Source organism: Rhipicephalus microplus, unplaced genomic scaffold (genome assembly GCF_043290135.1).
Source record: "Rhipicephalus microplus isolate Deutch F79 unplaced genomic scaffold, USDA_Rmic scaffold_12, whole genome shotgun sequence".
Classification (NCBI taxonomy): domain Eukaryota; kingdom Metazoa; phylum Arthropoda; class Arachnida; order Ixodida; family Ixodidae; genus Rhipicephalus; species Rhipicephalus microplus.
The window spans coordinates 33,646,934-33,670,202 of NW_027464585.1; the positions used below are offsets into that span (position 1 = coordinate 33,646,934).

The 23,269-nt window shown below is 43.9% G+C and overlaps 1 long non-coding RNA gene across 1 annotated transcript; it reads left to right on the top strand.

Annotated features, from left to right (window-relative positions):
- The first annotated feature begins 4,299 nt into the window (after window positions 1-4,299).
- On the top strand, window positions 4,300-10,546 carry LOC142783751 (uncharacterized). Its single transcript, XR_012888439.1, has 3 exons — window positions 4,300-4,392; window positions 9,998-10,087; window positions 10,477-10,546. It is a non-coding gene; the product is annotated as an uncharacterized LOC142783751 (long non-coding RNA).
- The last annotated feature ends 12,723 nt before the right edge of the window (window positions 10,547-23,269 follow it).

Genomic DNA, 23,269 nt, shown 5'->3' on the forward strand with positions numbered 1-23,269 from the left:
TATGATTTGGACACCTGAGGAGCTTTCTAACTTGACTTATTTTTTTATCAAGACTTGAATATAATGTTAAGTTTTTATTTGGTTGACTCTGAGCATTAACTTCGCAACAGAAGTACATCTGTCAGAGACAATCATTCTTAACCTCTCCCAGTGCCGGTAGGTCCGTTCAAGTTACGTGATGAAAACCAGTTTGCTGAACTATGTCATATATGACATGTCGCTCAAATGTCGGTCTCTGCATTTTTGATGAATCCAGCCGTCTTTTGTAAATTGTCTACTGGCAAGTTTTTTTTTTAAATTTTGTTTTGTTCTTTTTAAAACTGGTGGTCTCAGACAAGCTTATTACGCCTCTTCTCACCACTGGATAGCCGTTGTTACGCGCGGCGCCTGGACCGACGGGGGAGGGCCGCGTTCTTTGTTCATCAAAGAAGTCACCGAAGGGCTGCCAGCCTGCTGTCCGCCGTATATTGTCCCTCTTAGCCAGGAAGTGGGGTGGCATTCCGACACCATAAGACGTTCGATGAGACGACCACAATGGTTTCTTGGTGTCACAGGTGCAGTGTGGTGGCCACACCCCAATCAAAGACCTTCACTTGAGCGAGTGTGAGCGGCACCGTCAGAAATGGTGTGTGTGTCTCGTGATTCAACAGCGCATTCTGGACCCATTCCCTGATTTAGTCAAAACGTACACTTTATAGTGAGCCACCCAGCTCATTCGCAAGAGACCTCTCGCCCTGTCTGTACAGAATGTAATAAATCCTCTGTTAAGTTTGCCATCTTACTCCTGAGTGCACATGCGTTTTCTTTTCTGTCTCTCTACACGCCCTTTCTTGCCCGTATTTCTCAAACCTCAGTGCTAGGCAGCAAACCGGATTCCAAGATATGGTTAATATCTCAGCCTTCCTTTCTCTTTCTTGCCATCTTACTGCCTTGGCATATTCATCCCGGGTATCCAATGTCTTAAAAGGCTGGTACAAACAGATAAGTTAAAGAATAAAACAGATAGTGAATATTTTCTGCGGCATGTTCAGACACTGCATATAAGTGGTCATCCTCGAAAATTATCAACTTTAACATCGCGGACAGGTGCTGATATACCCTGACTAGCTTCGAGCATGTATTATGCCTCGACGCTTTTAATCTTCATTAAACTTCTCCCTTTCGATTTCATCCATCGGGGTTTTGTGTAGTTCTTCATCTAACGCCTAACCTCCCTGTCCTTCCTCATTTATTCCTCCTCCTCCCTTCATATAACGCGCTGCATTCGTACTGCACTGCTACCACTTCATTTCTTCTTTACATACGCCCTGTTTCGGGCACAATTATAGGCTGCCATCTTGGACTGATAATGATGCCGTTTTCCATCCGTATGAATATTCGAATTGTGCTATGGCGAACTCGCACGCATCAAAACGCTGGGCCATTACATTCAACGTCGTCTCACCATAATCATGGCTAATTACGACACAAAAAACAGCAAAAATTGCTTTTAAGCCCAAGATGGCCGTGTCTATGCTTTACTGTAACTGTTACATTTATTTTTTGTCAATTTGTCTAATATGTTATTTCATGCAGCGGCCGCCGAACTCGTTCCGCTGATCAAAGTGGTACTCTCGGTCTCTAAAGCTGGATCAAGATAACTAAGAAGCCTGGTTTTACTGGCTACATAAAATGTGAAACGAAGCTATAAATCAAGATGAAAAAGAAGACAAATCTGTGAAAAGTCAGTACTGGCGCATAAATGGCGCACCGATTGCGCCGATGAAAAACGTCGGCGGCGGCGGCGGCGGCGCGCCGATCAGTTCGCGTCGGCGGCGGCGGCGTGACAAAAACTATCGGCGGCGGCGCGCCGACCAGTCGGCGCACACCTCTAGCTGTACCCTTTAGATCGGGCGGTGGCTAGCGCCACCAAGCCGTAATACCTAATGAACTCAAAACTATATTTATTTATTTTTTCCTTAAAACGTGAGTTTGAGGATTCGTACTTTTCAGTGAAGAGTATAATTTTCACTCGTGCCTTGACTTTAGCCAGCAATCAGATAACCTTCTTCTAGTTAAGTCTACTTGCTTAAAGTCTATTTTGCCCTCCCGGTCCCTAAACCCCAGTGCTTTGAAAAACTCTGCGCCATCGTCCTGAACTATAGGGTGAAGCCCTTTACAGAACATTATCAAGTGTTCCGCAGTTTCTTCTTCCTCTCCACACGCACTGCATACAGTGTCTACCCCTTCGTATTTGGCCCGATATGTCTTGGTTCGCAGTACTCCCGTCCTTGCCTCAAACAGTAGAGAACTACCCCGAGTATTATCATAGATCCTTTCCTTGGCAATTTCCTGCTTAAAAGTTCGATAGATCTCTAGTGCGAACTTCTTAATCACGCCCATTTTCCACATGTCAGTCTCCGTTTCCTTCACTTTCTTCTTAACCGATAGTTTTATTTGGTTTGGCCACCTGCTGTTTTCTAAGTATTTACCAGTCAACTTCCTGGTTCGCTTCCTCCATTTTGTATCGACATTCTTCATGTACAAGTAGCTGAAAACCTTCCTAGCCCAACGCTCCTCCTTCATTTCTCTCAATCGCTTCTCAAATTTTATCTTGCTGCTAGCTTCCCTGCCCTCAAATGATGTCAATCCCATATCACCTTGTACTCCCTGATTTGGTGTATTCCCGTGAGCTCCTAAAGCAAGCCTACCTATTCCACGTTGCTTAATTTCTAATCTTGCTTGAACTTCTGATCTCATGCACAAGACCGCATTGCCGAACGTCAGCCCAGGAACCATGACCCCTTTCCATATTCCTCTCACAACATCATACCTATTGTAATTCCACAGTGCCCTATTTTTTATCACTGCTGTATTCCTGTTACCTTTAGTCGTCACGTATATTTTGTGTTCCCTCAGGTACTCGGTCCCATTGCTTATCCATACGCCCAGATATTTGTATTTATCTGTTATCTCTAGCGTGACGTCCTGTATCCTAAGCTCACTACCTTCGTTGTCATTGAAAATCATGACTGCTGATTTTTCCTTACTGAATCTAAAATCTAACCTATCTCCCTCATTACCGCAGATATCCATCAATCTCTGCAAATCTTCCTTGTTGTTGGCTATTAGCACCATATCACCTGCGTACATTAATGTTGGTAGTGCCTGATCAATGAGTTTTCCTTGTTTGAATAAAGAGAGGTTGAAGCCCAGCCCACTTCCCTCTAATTTTGCCTCTAATCCTTGTAGGTACATCATGAATAATAAGGGTGACAGGGGGCACCCCTGCCTAAGCCCCCGTTTTACCTCTGCAGGCTTGGATACCTGTTTTTCCCACTTTATAACTACCTTGTTACCTTTATAGATACCCTTTAAAAGATTAGTGACTACATGTTCCACGCCCAGTGTGTCCAGTATTCCCCACAATTCCTCTTGAACCACGCTATCGTACGCTCCCTTGATATCCAAGAATGCTAGCCACAGGGGCCTGTGTTCCTTTTCTGCTATTTCGATGCACTGCGTCAGTGAAAACAGATTGTCTTCCAACCTCCTGTGTTTCCGAAACCCATTCTGCAGTTCCCCCTGCACCCCATCATCCTCTGTCCATGCCTGCAGTCTTTCCTTTATAATCTGCATCGCCAGCCTGTAGACCACTGATGTCACTGTTATAGGACGGTAGTTGTTTATGTCAGCTTTGTTCCCGTTTCCTTTATAAATCATTCTCATCCTGCTAAGTTTCCATCCATCGGGAACTTCTCCATCGGTTATAGTTCTGCTCACCGCCTCTCTCATAGTCTGTTTAGACTTCGGACCCAACGTCTTTATCAGCATAATTGGAATGCCATCTGGGCCTGTTGATGTACTACTTGGAACCCTCTTCTCAGCCCTTTCCCACTCTCATGAAAATGGAGCCATTGTGCCACTTGATCCATCCCTGTCTATTGTGGTGCATAAAGCACTTCTATGTTGAAATTTTTCTGTCACCCTTGTTCGTATATATTCAATAGCTTCGTCCCCTTCTAGCCTAGCACCTTGAGCTGTAGTTATAAACCTTCGCTCTACGCTCGTCTCATTTCTTAGAAAGTGTACATGGTTCCAAAATTTCGCAGCTGCCTTTCTATCTTTTTTATGTACTTCTCCAGCCACTGGGCTCCCTCCCTCTCTGCTCGCCGTGGCGCTGCAGTCACCAGCGCCACAGGAGCCTCGGCGCGAACTAATAAGAGTAGCATCCCACTAGGTGCTTTCCTCACGACCGTGCGCGGCCTAGGTGCCAAATTGCGCGAACATCCCTAGGCACTTTAATCTCTAGCGGTGCGCCCCGCGCTGGCTGTAGAGGTGCGGGTATGTAAAGGCACCGCTGGCTGTGTTATGTGTGTGTCAGCGCTTCCTCTATTTCGGTGTTGTGCGGCGGTTTGTATTATTGCGATATTATTCTTTGCGAATATGGTGATGCTTGAGTGCTGACTGTTCTGTGTGCACGTTAGTTCTGAATGCACCGTGCGCTCTGACGCGCTTTAGTGAACGCTGTGACATGTGTACTTGCTGCATGTAGTCGCGCTGCACTGTATTTGATCCGGACCGTGTAGCGATGACTAATACCGGTTTTCCTCGAGAAATTTTGATCGCGCGCCACAACTTTGTCGCTGCTGTGCTGTACAGCATCGACTTTGGCGCAGATGCCCTGACCGCGATCTCAAGTGTCTGTGTGACGCCGGTGGTATGAATATCGCACTATTTCTACTACTCGCACGTGTAGTTCAAGTAGCATAGAGAAAAAAAAAGCTGTGACTGCGATAACCCCTGTCGGTGATCACACGTGAATGTTTATACCAAGTTAAACCGTTCAGTTCTGCACACTTTCGTGGCCTCTACTTCTTTGGCTGCTGCTTTCATGACAATGCAAGAAAAGAGCAGTCTACTAATTACATCAAAATTACGCAGAAACGGTGCATCATGGTTTGGCAAGTCTCTAGAAAATATAAAACGTCTGCAAAGAAGCCCATGTACATGTTCGGTCTTGCAAACAAGCTTATTGGTCACGCTTTTGGCAAATTTGGTTGTTAGGGTTCTGCAGACATGAGCCACAGAGGGCCACCGCATAATACATATATTGTATAATTGGTGTGTCAAGTGGTCACCTGTCAATTGCGATCTGCATAAAAACCGAGTGCTTTGCCTTCAGCGCTACTTTGGCATGCTCATTTTTTGCCTGACACCTAAATCTAAACCTCGTCGTACATTGAAGTTGTCATCATCATCAGCCTCACTACGCCCACTGCAGGGCAAAGACATCTCCCGTGATCTGCCAATCAACCTGGTCTTGTGCTTTTCGTTGCCATGTTATACCTGCAAACTTTTTAATCTCATGGACCCACCTAACTTTCTGTCTCCCTTTCTTCTTGATTACAACTATGATATCCTGAACCCTGGTTTGTTCGCTGACCCACTCTGCTCTCTTCTTGTCTTTTAAAGTTACACCTATCATTTTCCTTTCCTTCGTTCACTGGGTCATCCTCAATTTAAGCCCAACCCTCTTTGTAAGCCTCCAGGTTTCTGCTCCGTAGGAAATTCTGGCAAGATGCAGTTGTTATAAACCTTCCTCTTGAGGGTTAGTGGCAGATTACCATTCATGATTAGAGAATGCTTGCTGAATGTGATCAACCCCATCTTTAATCTTCTAGTTACTTCACTCTCATGGTCCGGCTTCGCGGCTCCTACCTGTCCTAAGTAGACATATTCCTTTACAACTTCCAGCGTCTCTCCACCTATCGCAAAGTGCTGTTTTCTGCCGAGACTGTAGCACATTACTTTAGTTTTGTGGACATTCATTTTCAGACCTACTTTTCTGCTTTCCATGTTCAGTTCTGTAATTGTGAGCTGTAATTCATCTCCTAAGTTACTCATCGAGGCAATATCATCAGGGAATCGCAGGTTACTAAGATACTTTCCATTAGCTCTTATTCCTAACTCTTCCCAAGCTAGGGTCCTGAAAACATCCTGTAAACACGAGATGAATAGCACTGGATAGATTGTATCTCTTCTCCTTACACCCTTCTTTATTGGAATTATGCTGCTTTCTTTATGGTGGCTGTGCATCCACTGTGGATTTCTTTCAGTATGTTTATGTAGCATTCTTCGATGCCCTGATTCAGTAGTGCCTGCATTACTGCTGATGTCTTGACAGAGTCAAACACCTTCTCGTACTCTATGAAGGCTATATATAGGTGTTGATTGTATGTGAAGGTGTTGTTTGATATGTTTATGGCACACGATAACATGAACATTATGGTACATTCCACATTGCATTTAAGCACGGCGTATTTCGGTCGGTGCATCTTCTTTTCATGATCTAGCAGTAATTTATTTTGGGAAAAATATCAGTTATGGTCTTGTTGCTTTTTCGCACTTCATAATGCAAATTATTTAATAAAAGATCACATCTCATACTATAATAAAAGGACCAGGGCAGTGGAGGGCCTCAACATTTTGATCATGCACTACCATATTGCAATTTTCACTGCAACTCAAAGACCAGTGCTTGGCATATTTAATGCATAATAAATTCAATTGTTGCAACAAATGTCTGTGTAAACTTTTGGTTGTAAAAACATGCTCAAATGATCGAAAACAGCTGGTTCATTAGTTTTTAAAAAGCACTCAGATGGTACTCCTTGTCTACCGGCTATAGCACAGTGTAATAGTATTTGTCTAAAATATGTGGTCAATAGGTGCGAAACAACAGCTGCGGCACTTCAAGCAAGTTATTTGCAGTTAAATAAAAGCTGGGAGCACTTGATCACAACACTATAGGGAGTCTGTCATCATGTACAGATCTTTTGTACTTGCATAAGTTTCTGTGTTTGCAGGCTCATTCACAGCAGAGCAGAACAAACCTACGTTGCTCTCCATTAAAATCATAATAAAAAAATTTGATTTAACTCTTGCAACCATACATTTCAACTAGGGAGTTTGTCTGGTTAGAGTTAGTTGAGAAGGTAAAAGTACTTATGATCTTTAGATGCTATAACAACCCCTGAGGAGGCTTTGGTTGTCAAAAAGAAAATGCTTCCTTAGCAGAAAAATCAAGGCAAGGGTTCTTTTGATTGTGATTAAAAAAGCTTTTGCTAGTCTTTGGCAATAGAGTTTTAACGTCCTTCGCTAACACCAAGGAAAGTCAACTGTTTTTCTAGGTCTTAAGCTCTTTTGCTGGCCTCCGAACAATGTTATACTAAGCTCTATTTTTACTCTTTATATAGCTTCTTTCCTATCATTTTATAACAAACTGGTAATACCTGAACATTAAATGTCTAGAAATTCAAATCCTTCTGAAGTCAAGATTGTCACAAACTATTCGGATTATCTTTAGCGTGTCAGGATGGTGTCATAACATATTGAACTTCACTGTAATGAATAGAGTATTCTTGCTCTGATTTAACAGGTGCTGTTTCAATTACTATGCATTTGCACAGATTGTCAAACACATCACAAATTATCTAATAACAAATGCCTCAACTTAGTAAACAGACAACTTGTATAATTCAAATGTGGTGTTTTATTGTATCTCATGAAGAGGGTAACATCATTCAGTAAACGCATTGCTGATGATCTCCATAGTCATAGAACTAATTGAATTTAGGTAATTAGTATTGAGGTTCCACTTTGTTGTATGTGCATGTAGTAGCACCATACTTATCCTCTTCTTCATGCCTCTGTATTTTATTATAGACATTTGAACAAACCGGAAGTGTCGTATTATTATTGCCTGTCTTTGTCATATTTCACTCTGACTTAGCATAGTATTTGATGCTTGATGCCAAAAAAAGAGATTAATATGTCACATCTCCCATTCACCACGAAGAGGTTTCTTTTTGAGCTTTGTTCAAGGCAGTGACGTTATTCAGCATTCTGCTGTAGAGCATATGAGCAATACTGTTTGTTTGTATAGGACGCTATACCATCAGTTGCATATACATGCTTATTTGGTCTACACAGCTTTAAAAATGATCAGTGCAAATGCGGCTGTCTTTATTTAAACATAAAATAGTGCATTAAAAAAAAGGAAGTCTGTATCTCTAATCTGACCCTAAGGTAAAGGGAAATGGTACCGTACAGTCAGGGGTCGATCCAGCCAATCATTTTAGGAGGAGGGGATTGCTTAAAGTAACACCAGAGAGAGGGGCATGGTCATTACTTTTTTTACTAGCTTAAAAGCTCCATCATAGCATAAATACTATTAATGTGTGCTTAAAAGAATCCCACTCATTTGTCTTAATTGGTGATAACAGGTGGACGGCAAGCACTGAAGACAGGGGGAGGGTATACTGACAGGCTTTGTGGTGGGAAGCGATGGCCTCTAGCGCACCCTCTTCTGGCTCCGCCACCGCGTGTAGTTCTGCACAAGATCACAGGATTGATTCCGGACATCAGGAGTCTCATTATAATAGTTGTAGTATGTACTAGTGCCCTAGTTCCATGCACTCAGGGAGATTATGAGGTCAAAATAATTATGCTTTAACTTGAAACAGTGCATCTGATAACCAGATTTTAGTTTTGTGACACAAAACCATCGGACTTAATTTTATTAATTCTTCTCTAAACCAGCATACATGTACAGTGCTTGCGAAATTCCGCTCCCAGTTTTTTTTTTCATGTGATTGTGTATATCATCACAGAATTTATGGCATTATTTAGCAGTGTGATTTTTCAAGGCCTTCCCTATTGCCATGTTTCTTTTTTTTCACATTTGTTCAAACCAGAAAACAAGTGCACCAGGGAACATTTACTGCATGGGAGGATGTTTGAAACAGTTGGTTATGTGTTCAAGTTGGCCCATACACACACCTTTTGCAAATCAACAAAATTTCTTCATCATCATTTGGTAAACTAATTCTATATAATTTTGCAGCAGTCATGCAGCTATACTGTCAAAGAAATAATGTTTCAGGACAAATAGAAATGTTCAATAAAAGTCACTGACAAGAAAATGTAAAGGTAGGCGTCTGTCATAATCATATGGTAGTTTTGGGATGTTAAGCCCCACATATCACCGAAAATCATAAGGTAACATTGCCTGAAAAAAGTTGCTTGTTATTTACTACATACCTCAAAGATCAATATGAATTCTCTTCAATTAGAGACAACTGCAAATCTAGAAAAAAGTGCATCTTAAAACCAAACGAGGGAGCAGATAAACATTATTGCCATTGAGCACTTTTAGTAAATATCCTATCCAAGATTGCAGCAAAATAAGCACCTGCAAACATATGTGCTAGTAATAACAACAGAATGCTCAGCTTGAGGTTTTTGATGCAGGAGAAATAAAGAAATTATGAAAACGACCACATGTTGGATGATGAAGCCAAGAAAATGCTTATCTTATGGTTCATTTCAATAATGTTCCTGACTTAGCTTGTTGTGCACTTGGCTGGAGTGAAGATTCATTTCCACCACTGTCACTTATCCTCCTTTGAGGTCCTTGGCAGCAAGTACACCTACCTGTAACAGAGATAACAAATTACCCGACCTCCTCCTTTATTTTCCTGTACAATTCATTTAAGATTATTTTTATTTATTTATTTAAGACATACTGCAGTCCGAAGACCAAGCAGGTGGGCAGGGATTAATTACATAGAAAGCATCGATCCGCATGGTAAATTGGTACACAATTCTGAAAACAGTCCGACAAGTGTGAAAAAAAATAGCAGTACACAAAGAAATATAGCGGCACAGTGAATGTTTAAAATATTGCAGAAAGTACACGCTTTTCAAAATCCGACACATCACGCGCCGAAAACACATCAACAGGCAATCTATTCCACTGCTCGATTGTGCGGGGAAAGAAGGAGTGCTTAAAAAGATTAGTGCGTGCAAAAATTGGAGTTAGATTGTGCTCATGGGTGCTTCGAGTTGAACGAGATAAGCGGGGCTGAATATAAAGTGCTGGATTAATATTGAATTGTTGGGAATTAAGCAAAAACAGAAATCTTAGACGCGCAACCTGCCACCTGTGTTCCAGGGTCATTATATTGTTGTTTTCCATGAGAAGCGATGGAACTGAACTGTGACAAGCAGCAGCCTATCTTTCCAGTCCTAAATAAAGGTGGCGGTGAGTAAGCTGTGCATGCATGAACTTCACTGCATGACTTGAGCTGCAATTCAAAGCATAAACTCTCATAAGAAATTGTAATGAGTGTCCACTTTATTCAGACTGCAGATATTTAAGCAAAATTGGTTGAAACACAAAAATATGAATATAGGCGTGCATTTTTACTGTAAAGTATCGCACAGTTAAAATATTGTGAAGAGAACACTCGCAGATAGAGCAGCAGAATTGGTGGCAAGCGTTCTTTGTTTGTACGGGTAGTCACATTCAATGGGCCTCTTGTGCAGCCCTGGCAGTGCTATGAAAAAAGCACATGCTAGTGCCTCCATTCCAACTTCAATCGCGAGTGGGCACTGTAAAATACAGAGCACGCACCCGTTTTTACTTTACAGGAGATCTCGAATATGTGCCGACGACCGAGCAAGCGCCCTCTCCCCTTCCACAATTATTTTTCAACCTGTTTTCCACTACAGAATTCTGCAGCAGCAGTTCTTCGAAACCAAAGTTTTGAGAGCCCTTATATATGCGCAAGATTTTTTTTAACACTTTTACAGTGTGATGCCTTGGAGATGCATTCTGAGTTGTCACAAATTGTCTGAGCATTTTTATAACATCTTTTTGCCTTGTCATAACACCTGAAATTTCTCACAAGGATTGTCATCGGGTCTGTAAAACAGTAAATGCGTGTATAGTCAATACAGCATTTCATTAGAAACATGGGTGTGCATTTTTATTAAAGGCACTTCTATATTGAATTAGTGTCCGGGTCAAGCAAGAGCCCCCCTTCCAGATCATCTTTCTGCGTCGAGGGGGTGATTTCTCGGGATTTTACAGTAGTATGAAGTTAAAAGTAGTGCTTGGGCCAATGTGCATCTTTCACTTTAAAGTACTAAGAACCTAGAAGCTTGTACCCCTATGCAAAGAGAAGAAACACAGCATACCAAATACGTTTGCAACGTTTCAAGTTTTAGTTCACCATGGTGAAACTCGCATGTCCATCAAACAAGTTGTGCAAATGAGGGCAATCTTCAGCCATGTGTAGCCTTTGAGCTTGTGAGGACACACTTCTCACGTTGCCAGTCATAGTCAGCATGGCTATACGCTTTCGTCCTTTATGAAAGGGAAAACGTGAACACCTGGACTGCGCTCAGCGGCGACTGGCTACAGTACCATCCACCTACGACTGAAGAAAGCGTGCCTGCTTCTGTTTTTATCAGCGCCTATTCAACGGCCATAAATCAGTATTTTGTTTGCCAATAGATGCCTTCAAAAGAAAATGTGCTTTGTTTAGCGGTTGTTTTGGTTGTTCCAATTCAGTTAGTAAATAATGGTAAGATAGTACCGCCACAAAAACTGGACATGTCTATTATTTTGTTGCAGTGAGTCGCTAATGACCCAGTTATCTTGACTGCAAATCTTTTTTAATGGAGCGCACAACAGTTGAATTGTTTAAAGAGATTTTCATAGTGCTCTGCTCGGGCGTATGAACGTTGCCTTACAAGATACCACAGTGCTGCAGACTTGTGAAACTGCAAATTTTTTTTTTGCTTGTTGGAGAAAAGCTGTGCATGGGCTCGTTAAAATGTACATGTAATGGGTGTCTGTTGCAATAAATTGTCCTCTGTGTTACGCTTCCTACCCTCCATCCTCCAAGGATTACACGCATTGAGATGTGATACACCTAACAATACAAATACACTGATTTTCATTTCTCTTTGAGCCAGGTGAATGAGCTGGTCAGCTACTCTACATCATTCTTATTAGTTTTTTTTGCATGTTGAAAGGACACTAAAGAGCGAAATAATTTGTTGCATACTATTGAAGTATGATTTCACATCACCACTCTTACCACGAAACGACGCTTGGCAAGTGCGAAACCACGCAAAGAAAATGTCTGAACACCATGACATCATTAATTTTGATGGCATTTACTGCGTTCTACATAGCCTATAATCGATAAAAGTGAAGGACATTGTCATCTGTGGGTGTCATAGACCTAGCATATGAAGTTTCAGAAAATATCACCGAGCCAATCGCAAAATTGTTATTAATACATTTAAAAACTTTTGACGTCACGCATGGAATTTCGGCACAACTTTCAATAGTGAGACTTCAACCTTAATTTTCTCCACTAATAATGAACTAGGGATAATGAAACATACGGCATTGGCATTAGAGTACTCAGAGTGCAGTTTGTCGATCTAAACAAGGTCACTGTTTCTTTTCAGTATCCTTGTAATGCTTTTGTAAAATACACACAAGAAGCTTGTGAATCAAGTGCAAATCTGCACAGCAAACTGGTGTTGGGGTACGAAGCTTGTACAATGTGATTTCACCCATGTCGCACTGCTGCAGTGAAGGGAACCAAACTGCTCGAGACTACAGCAGCAGAGGCCTATAAATCCCTCCAGAGTTTCCTTCCACAGTTTCACCCACATGGGTTCAATCGTGGCAAAACATGACATTTATTCCACTTGTTCTTTACAACTCTATCATAAACAGAGATTAACACATGCATTTTTCTTGGTTTAAACGTTGTTTTTTTGATTTTTCAGTTGATAAGTGGTCTTGAGGCAACACTGATATTATTAAAGATAGAATCATTTTGAAGAATAGATTCAATATCTCTGCTACTAGCCTCCATTCTGACATGCATTCATGGCAATTGCATTAATTGGCAATTGTAAGAAGTTTCACCCTAGCAGTAAATTTACCATGCACCACCCTTTTAGCAAAATTAACTTTCTAGATATGACGGTATCTATTGAATCATTCTTTAATGCGAGGTAGAAAAAAAATACAAATCCTTTGCCCCCACCATAAACATATAGCAGGCAATGCCAATCAGAAAATAAAGATAAACAGGACAGAGCCAAGTGAAATTTCGAGGAGGAAGGATGTGCAGGAGAAGCGGACTCCACCCCCAGTCGAACTGGACAAAAAGAAAAAAAAGATCTTGGTTTGGTTTACAACGTTGTTCTTCCTGCTAACATGTTTGGCGAAATTTAATCTTCAGTGGTGAATTCTTGTGATGCGCATCCTAATGGCGCTGTCTTGGAGTTCTTTCGTTTACAGAGAAATGAAAGGCTACGCTCTACACAATGCCAACGAATAGCCCACTATAATACATTGACTACACAAGCCATCATCTATGACACGGCAAAGAAGAAATATTCATCATACAGGCAAAGCATTCAAGTAGCGTCTGTTGCGACAACGATCACTATGCTCATCAATTAAGCAAGCCAAAGGAGACATTTGGCGAAATGACCTGCACAACACTCAGAACAAAATCCAAAATGAAGCTTGAAAATGAGGAAATCATCACTAGCTGAGCATTTCCCATAGCACAGCCTAACCACCCGCTAGTCTTTGTAACCAAATACCGAAACGCACTTCCAAACTTAAATATTATCTTTCACAAGTACTACCCGACATTAACTATCAACGAGCCGCTTCGGAAACGTTCTCCGACATGTTAGTGCATGCAAAAGTAAACCAGTATTTTTTTTGTACACATAATACCTAGTTGTCATCTAAGATTTAAGACCTGCAAACACCTTCAAGATTATGTTAGAATTAAAAGCACTAAAAGTGACTTATGCATAGTATAAAATCTAGTTTTACCTGCACTAGTTCAAACATTATCCACATGATTAAATATACATATTGCTACAAACAGGACAACATTTTAACATGGTGTAGTAGCACAACTTCGAGAGGGACACAGAGTACAAGAAAACACGACACTCGCTTTTCTTGTCCTCTGTGTCCCCGACGAAGTTGCGCTACTACGCCATATTTTAAAATGATATTTCACCAACTAGTCCGGCTCTCGACCCTACTAAACAAACAGGACAACCTCGTAACGTTTCATTAAATAGGCATCAAGCAAGCATGGCAAATGACTGGAAGCAATGGTGCAGCGATTTATAGTGGCAGGACATATCTTCAACAATCTTAAACCTTAAATACAGTAACCAGCTTTTCAGGTTGACAGCTTACCCGTTCTTCACACAAGGTGCACTATGAACCTGTGAACATTTGTGTTCATCACTTTCGTCACTGAAGAGTAGATTTATCGCGAGGAAGAGTGATTGCCGCAAATAAACACGTAGCTTGAACTTCGCGCTGCTTCACCGACAAAATCGGAAGCCGCCATGACACTTTTACTCACAGAAAACAGATGCAGAGCCAACGTAAGCCTAAGTTGTTGCAAGCGAAAGTCAACGCAGCTACCACCTCAGACACAGCAGCGATGACCGGCGATTTGTGCTTAATACGTTTTCGTTTTTCATCTGTCATTTTAAATGTTTTACGAAAACAATCTCTTCACATGCTTGAATACCGTCGTCATCATCATCAGTAAGCCCACGAAATTTGATTGCGGAACTTCAAGGCACCCAAAAATGCCATTATTATTATTATTAGTATTATTATTATTTTAGCTTGCAGAGAAATTGCAAGGCTCCTCTGAAAATGGAGCAGAGCCACAGTCACACGCATTCTCAGCACTGCCCTAGAACACTCGTATGCGAGGCCTTAGAACAAGAAAAAAGTCATGACGTAGAGAAAATGAACGAAACCATAACTACACTAATTCCTAAAACGCAACTGCAGTGAGGTTAAAGCACTAGGGCAAGAAGTGAGCAAACTCTCACAAATCACAAAAAAAGAAAAAAAACAATCTACAAAGGCTACCCACTCAAGATCTAAGGTGAATTAACTCTGCTAAAAGGGCTGATTAACAAAAAGAAAATTGCCGACATGGGGTTTTATAGCACCAAAGAATTAGATGAAGAATTCGAAGAAAGGACAGAGCATGACAACAGGAAACTAATTACGAATGCGCACTCCAACAGATTGGGAAACATAATCAGCGGTCTCAACATCTATAGTAAGGTGGCAGAAGACTTTTACTACAGCTGACAAATAAGCCACCTAACAGAGAAAGTTAGCAAAGTTCAAGAAAACACTTAAATTCCATGAGTAAATATTATAAAGGAGATTTATTAAGCAGAAAGGTTGGTGCTTGGAAGGCTTGGAAGGCGATGCACCAGCCGCAATTTCCGAGCTCGAGCCGCTGCTGCACACACGATTCTGCTGCCGCTGCTGCACACTCGATGCTGCTGCCTCTGCGCCGGAGTACTTCCTCTTCTTTACAATGGCCCCACGGAGAAAAAAAGGAGCCATCCTGGCGACTTAGTCCTGTGCTGGCGGCGTTGAACCGTGGTATTGCTTGAGCCTCTGTACGTGTACAACTTCGCGGTTGCGACGTCGCAAGTCCGATGGTGGAGTAAGAGGCTCAATGAGGTAGTTTACTGGCGAAGTTTGTTCGACAATACGATATGGCCCATCGTACTTTGGCAGAAGTTTGGAAGAGAGCCCAGGTGTGCGATGCGGCACTGACAGCTATACAAGAGAACCCGGAAGAAAAACGGGAGTTGAGGTCTGGGAATCACGAATTGCCTTTTGCCTGTTTTGGTCATCGCAGGTAAAGCGACGAGCTAACTGGCGGCATTCTTCTGCGTGTCTGGCGGCGTCCAAGATCGGTAGGCACTCGGACGCGTCTGGTCGATAGGGCAAAATGGTGTCAATGGTGTGGGAGGGGTGACGGCCGTAGAGGAGGTAAAAAGGGGAGAAGCCTGTTGTCGCTTGCGTTGCCGTATTGTAGGCGTATGTAACGAATGGGAGAACTAAGTCCCAGTTAGAGTGGTCAGGCGTCACATACATAGATAGCATGTCACCGAGAGTACGATTAAAGCGCTCGGTAGCCCCATTGGTTTGTGGGTGGTAAGCGGTACATGTGCGATGTACAATAGCACACTCAGCGAGCAATTTTTCAATGACCTCGGACAAGAAGGCGCGGCCACGGTCACTGAGGAGTTCTTGAGGGCCTCCATGACGCAACACAAAATGACGTAGTAGGAAAGTGGCAACCTCTTGTGCTGTAGCCGTTTTAAGAGCAGCGGTCTCAGCATAGCGCGTTAGGTGGTCGATAGCAACTATTATCCACCTGTTGCCAGTCGGAGTCAATGGAAGTGGCCCATAAATATCTATTCCAACCCGTTCGAATGGTCGGGAAGGGCATGGTAAAGGCTGCAGTTCACCGGCGGAGGCGTGTGGTGGAGATTTTCGGCGCTGACATTCGGCACAAGAGCGGACGAAGTTGCGGACGAAGGTATACATGCCACGCCAGTAGTAGCGATGTCGAAGCCTTTCGTAGGTCTTGAAGACTCCTGCGTGGCCACATTGTGGGTCAGCGTGAAAAAAGGAACAAATCAGCAACCTCAGGGTTCGTGGAACGACGAGCAGCCACTTGCGTCCCTCTGGTGCGTAGTTACGTCGATAGAGAAGCGTGTCACGTATCGAGAAGTGTGGAACTTGGCGCCGAAGCGTTCGCGTCTTTGGGAGTTCAGAAGTGTCGGAGAGATGATTGAGGAGAGACGCAGTCCACGGGTCATTGCGTTGTTCGATAGCAATGGTGTCAAAGTCAAGCGATGACAATGTGGAATCGCAAGCGGAGTCAGCTGTGGCATTCTGGGACAGGGGGGAACGGGAAAGGGCGTCGGCGTCAGCATGCTTCCGTCCTGACCGATAAACCACGCGTATGTCGTAATCTTGAATTTTCAACGCCCAGCGAGCGAGGCGGCCAGATGGGTCTTTTAACGTCGAAAGCCAGCACAGCGCGTGGTGGTCGGTCACGACGTCAAAAGAACGACCATATAGATATGGGCGAAACTTTCCAAGGGCCCACACAATGGCCAAGCACTCCTTTTCTGTGACGCTGTAGTTGCTCTCAGCCTTGGTAAGTGTGCGACTAGCGTATGCCACGACGTATTCCTGATGTTCCGGTTTACGCTGTGCGAGCACAGCACCCAGGCCTACACCACTGGCGTCGGTGTGGATTTCAGTTGGCGCTTCAGGATCGAAATGGCGTAGAATTGGTGGCGTCGTAAGAAGCCGTCGCAGGGTGTTGCAAGCCTCGTCGCAGGCAGGGGACCACGATAAGAGGTCTTTACAGCTGCTGAGAAGTTGCGTGAGAGGTGATATAATAGACGCGAAGTTTCGGACGAATCGCCGGAAATACGAACACAAGCCGATGAAACTTCGAAGTTCTTTGATGGTGGCAGGTTTAGGAAACGCCGTAACAGCTCGCAATTTCTCGGGATCCGGGAGGATGCCTTCCTTGGAAACAACGTGGCCCAAAATGTTCAGTTGACGCATGGCAAATCGACATTTTTTGAGATTTAATTGCAAACCGGCGTTAGTTAAGCAAGTAAGGACGTGCTGAAGGCGACGTAAGTGTGTGTCAAAGTTAGGGGCGAAGACCACGATATCATCGAGGTAACACAAGCATATCTTCCATTTTAGTCCACGTAGGATGTTGTCCATCATTCGTTCGAACGTTGCAGGTGCATTGCAAAGTCCGAAGGGCATGACGGTGAATTCATATAAGCCGTCTGGCGTGATAAAAGCGGTTTTGGGGCGATCGGCCTCCGCCATAGGCACCTGCCAGTAGCCTGACCGCAAGTATAACGAGGAAAAGAACTCGGCACCCTGCAAACTGTCCAAAGCATCGTCAATGCGCGGTAGTGGATAGACATCCTTCAGCGTGATCTTGTTCAATCGCCGGAAATCGATACAGAAACGAATAGAACCGTCTTTCTTTTTGACGAGAACCACCGGAGACGCCCATGGGCTCTGTGAAGGTCGAATGACGCCTCTGCGAAGCATGTCGTCTACTTGGTCAGCAATGACGCGGCGTTCTGTAGCGGACACGTGATATGGTCGTTGTCGCAGCGGTGAGTGGGACCGAGTGTCGATGTGGTGTTCTACTGCTAAGGCACGGCCGAGAGATGTTTGTTCAACGTCGAAAGAGTGGCGGTAGCTCTCAAGAATGGTGAGGAGTTGTGAACGCTGCGAAGATGTCAAATCTGCAGCGATGAATGGTTGAAATATGTTTGCCGACGTTGAGTCAGGCGCTGAGACGACAGCCAGTTCACAGACGGAGGTAGAAGGCACCTCATCGGGGACGGATATAATTTCTGGAAGAACTGATTGTCTCGACGTGGCCAAGGCACTCGCGACAAAGTAGAGATAAAGACGACGAATCATGATTATAAATTGGCATTGTGGTTGACCCTTGTACAAGATCGAGAGCAGCAAAAGGCAGGGAGAGAGCTCTTCGGGCGACGAATATTGGAGATGGTGTGAATAAGACCGTGCCGTCGGATATGTCGCTGCATGAAACTGGCACGAACGCAAAAGAGCATGGAGGGATGTAGGTGTCATCGCTAACGACAAGTTTAGCGGCAAACTGGGTGTCGACGGACGCTTGGTCATCCAGTGAGCAAAATTCGACCTCAGCCCTAGCACAGTCGATTACGGCGTTATGACGCGACAAAAAGTCCCATCCCAAAATAATATTATGGGAGCATGATGAAAGAACAACGAACTCTATCGTATACAGAACGTCCTGAATTGTCACGCGGGCTGTACATACTGCGGTCGGTTGAACAGGTTGAGCACTGGCTGTGCGAAGCGATAATCCGGAGAAAGGCGTCGTAACCTTACGAATTGAGCGGCAAAATCCAGCATCTATTACCGAAACAGCTGCACCGGTATCTACAAGAGCGACGGTAGGGATATTTTCGACGAACACATCAATAACATTGGTAGGTGACAAATGAGGACTTGGGCAAACCGAAACTTGCGCAGTTCTTGCCTCAGGAACTGCGTCGTCTAGTTTTCCTTCTCGTTAGGTGCGGGCCGTCGACGCATAGGAGAAGGCGAGCGGCGGCGTGGAGAGGGCGAGCGAAGACGTCCCGGCCGAGGGCGGTGGTCGTCCTGGTAGCGGGCTGGCATTGGAGTGGAGGAACCGTATCGCGCGTTGGAGTCAAGCGGGAAGAAAGGCTCACGGCGGTTTTCATTGGTGATATGCGTCCGGCGGCGGCAATACCTTGCGACGTGTCCGGGGTATCGACAAGTGTAACATATCGGGCGATTATCGAGGGTGCGCCACGGGTTGGCGGTGTTAGTGCTGGTCCAGTGAACTGGAGCTGGGGGATAGCTCGCGCGAGGCTGGAACGGAGGCGCAGGCGCCTTGCGAGTTGGCATGGCTGCAGCCGCGGCGTAGGTGAGAGGAGCAGCCACAAGATTAGGCTCGCGAGCAGCTGGTAAGGCCTCGGCGACCTCTCCTTGAATGACGTCACGTAGAGACGATGGTAAAGTTGTGGTAGCTTCTGGTGTGAAAGGCACCAAGGAAAGCTGTCGTGCAACTTCTTCGCGGACAAATGCTTTTATTTCGGCCATTAGTGACGCGTGGTCATGACCACTGATCGCACTAGACAGCGATGCCAAATCGTGCGCTGGAGGACGTCTTGTCAGAGCTCGCTGCTTCCGCAATTCATCGTAGCTTTGGCAGAGGCTAATTACGTCGTTTACAGTGGTCGGGCTTTTCGCCAAGAGCATTTGAAAAGCGTCGTCGTCAATCCCTTTGAAAATGTGCTTACATTTTTCAGCTTCCGTCATTTCGGCGTTCACGCGTCTGCACAAATCGACGACGTCCTCTATGTAACTTGTAAAGGTTTCACCCGTTTCTTGTGCGCGTGTGCGTAAACGTTGCTCGGCACGAAGTTTTCGGACGGCAGGTCGATCGAAGACTACTACAATCGACGTTTTAAATTGCGGCCACGTTCGGACGTCTGCCTGGTGGTTTCTAAGCCAAAGGCTGGCTACACCCGCGAGATAGAACGAAACGCGTGTCAACTTGTCCGCGTCCGTCCATCTGTTTAAAGCGCTCACCCGTTCGAAAGTCGAGAGCCACTCTTCAACGTCGTTGTCATCTGTTCCACTGAAGATTGGAGGCTCCCGCTGAGGAACACTGCCTGGACAGGTGGCCGGAAGAGATGGAAGCGTCTGCTGATCGGCGTCCGGCATAGCAGAAAGTAGCCGTCGAGAACGGAGTTCCAGGATGGTAGCGGGAAGGTGTAAGGGACGGTACCCGGCACGTCTCCACAAATTATAAAGGAGATTTATTAAGAAGAAAGGTTGGTGCTTGGAAGGCTTGGAAGGCGATGCACCAGCCGCAATTTCCGAGCTCGAGCCGCTGCTGCACACACGATGCTGCTGCCGCTGCTGCACACTCGATGCTGCTGCCTCTGCGCCGGAGTACTTCCTCTTCTTTACAATATAAACAAAGTTAGAAAGAAACATAAAATCAGAAGCCTAACCAGGAACGAATCTGCTTGGATACCCTACCCTGAGAGAATGTAATAGAGCTCTACAAAGCATGACCAACGAAAAATCATGCAGCGAAACTATTGACCTAATCAAAGATGGAGATCTCGTGTTTAAAAGCTTGAGACACTTTCTGCGCAATGCCTCACGTACTGGCGAATCAGATGTACAACCTAACTGTAAAAATGCCAATACCAAACAAATACAGAAAAAAAGAGATGAAATATTTGAAGAATTATACACAGATCAACAGATGTTCCACTGTGGATCATAGTCATGCGCTGTCAAACTGAAAAATGTGCCAAACGAAATACATCCATTTACTTAATTATCTTGCAGAGACTAATAAAAGGCATTCGAATCAGTGGAGATACCAGCAGTCTTAGAGTAGTTAGTGCAAAATGCATGCATGAATACCCTAGCCAACATCTACGGAGTCCACAGCAGATAGACAGACAATGAACTTTATTAAGGTCTTTAGGGACGACTAAGAAGTCCCTTAATGGGGGAGGAGCTGTCGCAGAGCAGAAAAATTTTATTCGTGAAGTGGATCTGGCAAGGAGACAAAATCTGAGCAATATTTACAGCATGCTTAGCAGAACTATTTGAGCCACCATGTTATTAAGAAACACGAATAAACATTTACAAAGAATATCTTGGTACTTACGCTTTGCAAATGACATTTTGCTTTTCAGCAGTGGTGCAGTTGAACTACAATGAACTGGGGGTTTAGACCGAGAAAGTGTTCAAGTAGCGCTACAGATAAATAAGTAAAAGACGAGAATCTAATGTTAGGAGGCCAAAAAAGAGAGCGAGCGTTCACAATGCCACACAAGAATCCCTACAATATATATGTATTTAAGTCAGATATTCACAGGACACACTACTCATGAAAAGGAAATTCACCAAACAACATGGATGGGCTAAAGCTTTAATGGCAGACATTCCCAAATCATAAAAGGCAATTTACAACTGTCCCTAAAGCAGAAAGTGGTCAACTATTGTATGCCGCGAGTACTAACATATGGTGCAAAAACTTGAATGATAGTAAAAAAAACGAAGAAAAAAAGTCCAAAATAGACCACGAACTATGCAAAATAGAAACAGAAAATGTTTAGCATAGCATAGAGATATTAAAAAAGCAGTGCTTGATAGAGAACAAACAGAGCTAGATGACATTTTAGCTAACATCAAGAAAAAAAAAGGAGGACCTGGGCAGGTCAAGCAATGTGAGGGAGAGACAAGTGACCAGTTAGTGAGATTGTGTGGCTACGAAAAGATGGGAAAAATAGCTGAGAAAGGCATAAGGCTAGATGGGATTTACACGCATAAGATCGATTAAGCTTGCACAGGGTAGGGAAAATTATAGGTAACTGCGAGAAGCCTTTGTATATGATTGGACATGAAAAAAAGCTGATATACAAAAAGAGCATGTAATATCGAGCTGTTGCACATCGCAGATTGGTTTCAATACCAACAGTTTATTCAACTCCCATCGCAGTGCTACTGCTTACGTGTTGTAGTTGTACTACCGACTGCTTTTCCACATGTTTCTAGCAACATTGAAACATATCTGGAACATTTAGCACAACCATGTACAGCCATGTCCCCGGCTCTGTATAGTGCATCTGTAGCCAGGCTTAATCCGTGGTACCTTGCGGAAGTTGTGGGCTCCAACGTGGTGTTTCCAGGAGCACGCGTGACCTAATAGACATGCAGGGCTGCTTTGCACAAGTGTGACCATGTTGAAAGGTATGCCTATTTAACCGTAGATGCATGGTTCCTCAGGGCGCTTTCAGCACGTGAATTCTGAGAGATTACGAGTTTCGACTGATAACACGTGCCTGACTAGGCACTTGTTATTGTGCCTGGTCAAGCATGATACGGTTGGCATTGCAAAACTTCTTTAGCACCAACCACTCCAGTTCCGAACTAAAGCACATTGCGCGAAGGAGGTAAAGAAATAAGCGCGCCTGCCACCACAATTCGGATTTTAAAATTTTACATACTTTACACAACCAAATGAAGGCATGAACTCTCTGAAAGGCCATGTTTTACAAGAAGTGAGTGCTCTTTTTGGGAAAGTCACACCTTCATTTGGTCATGTTACGAAAGTATGTGAAATCATGATTTGTGGCAGCAGGTGTGCTTTCTTTACCTGCTTCGTTCACTTTGCTTCAGTTTGGACTTGGAGTTGCTGGCACTGAAGAAGTTTTGCGATGCCAAGCATTCAGCAGCCCACATCACTGAGGCAAACTGGAACCTAAAGATGAGGCATGCGCACTGTTTCATACTGAAGAAGCCTGCTCGCACGTCCTGGGAAAGCCTTACTGGGCTGGGAAATGTTCACATTGCAGAAAGTGCATGCTATGTACTTAACAGAGGCCCAAAATTTAGCCATGAACCTCTGTTCCTGGCTCACTAATTACTGGCATTGCACCGACGAGTTGCGGCAAAAGTCGAAGTCGCAGTTAGGGACTATTGCTTACAAGACAATGTCTAAGCTCCAGCAAGAACAGGGGAAAACCCTCTTCGTTAGGAGGATACGTTAGTGGGTGTTGTCATTTTTCAAGTGCAACAGTTTGTGCCCATTTCAAGTGGATAAAAGTAGCGGCTCCGTAGTAATGGATGTAGATTTGTGTAACTTCAAGGCAAGACAAGCAGTCCACATGAACTTCGTCAAGTTAAAAGCCATCCAAACAAGAGTTTAGAAAAGCAAGGCAGTGGCTCCAAGTATAGACTTGGAACTTGCACGACTAGTAGAGTCTATTTCATACTGCAGCTAGTAAAAAGAACAACCTTTCTGTGTTTTTTTACGGCCAAGACGCATAAGCCGGGTGTTTCAATCAGGACAATTGTGAGTGATTTAGGTATCTGGCAGAACATGATTACTCAGTTTTTAATGAAGCGGCTAGACTCGGTTGTCATGAGAGACCTATTTTA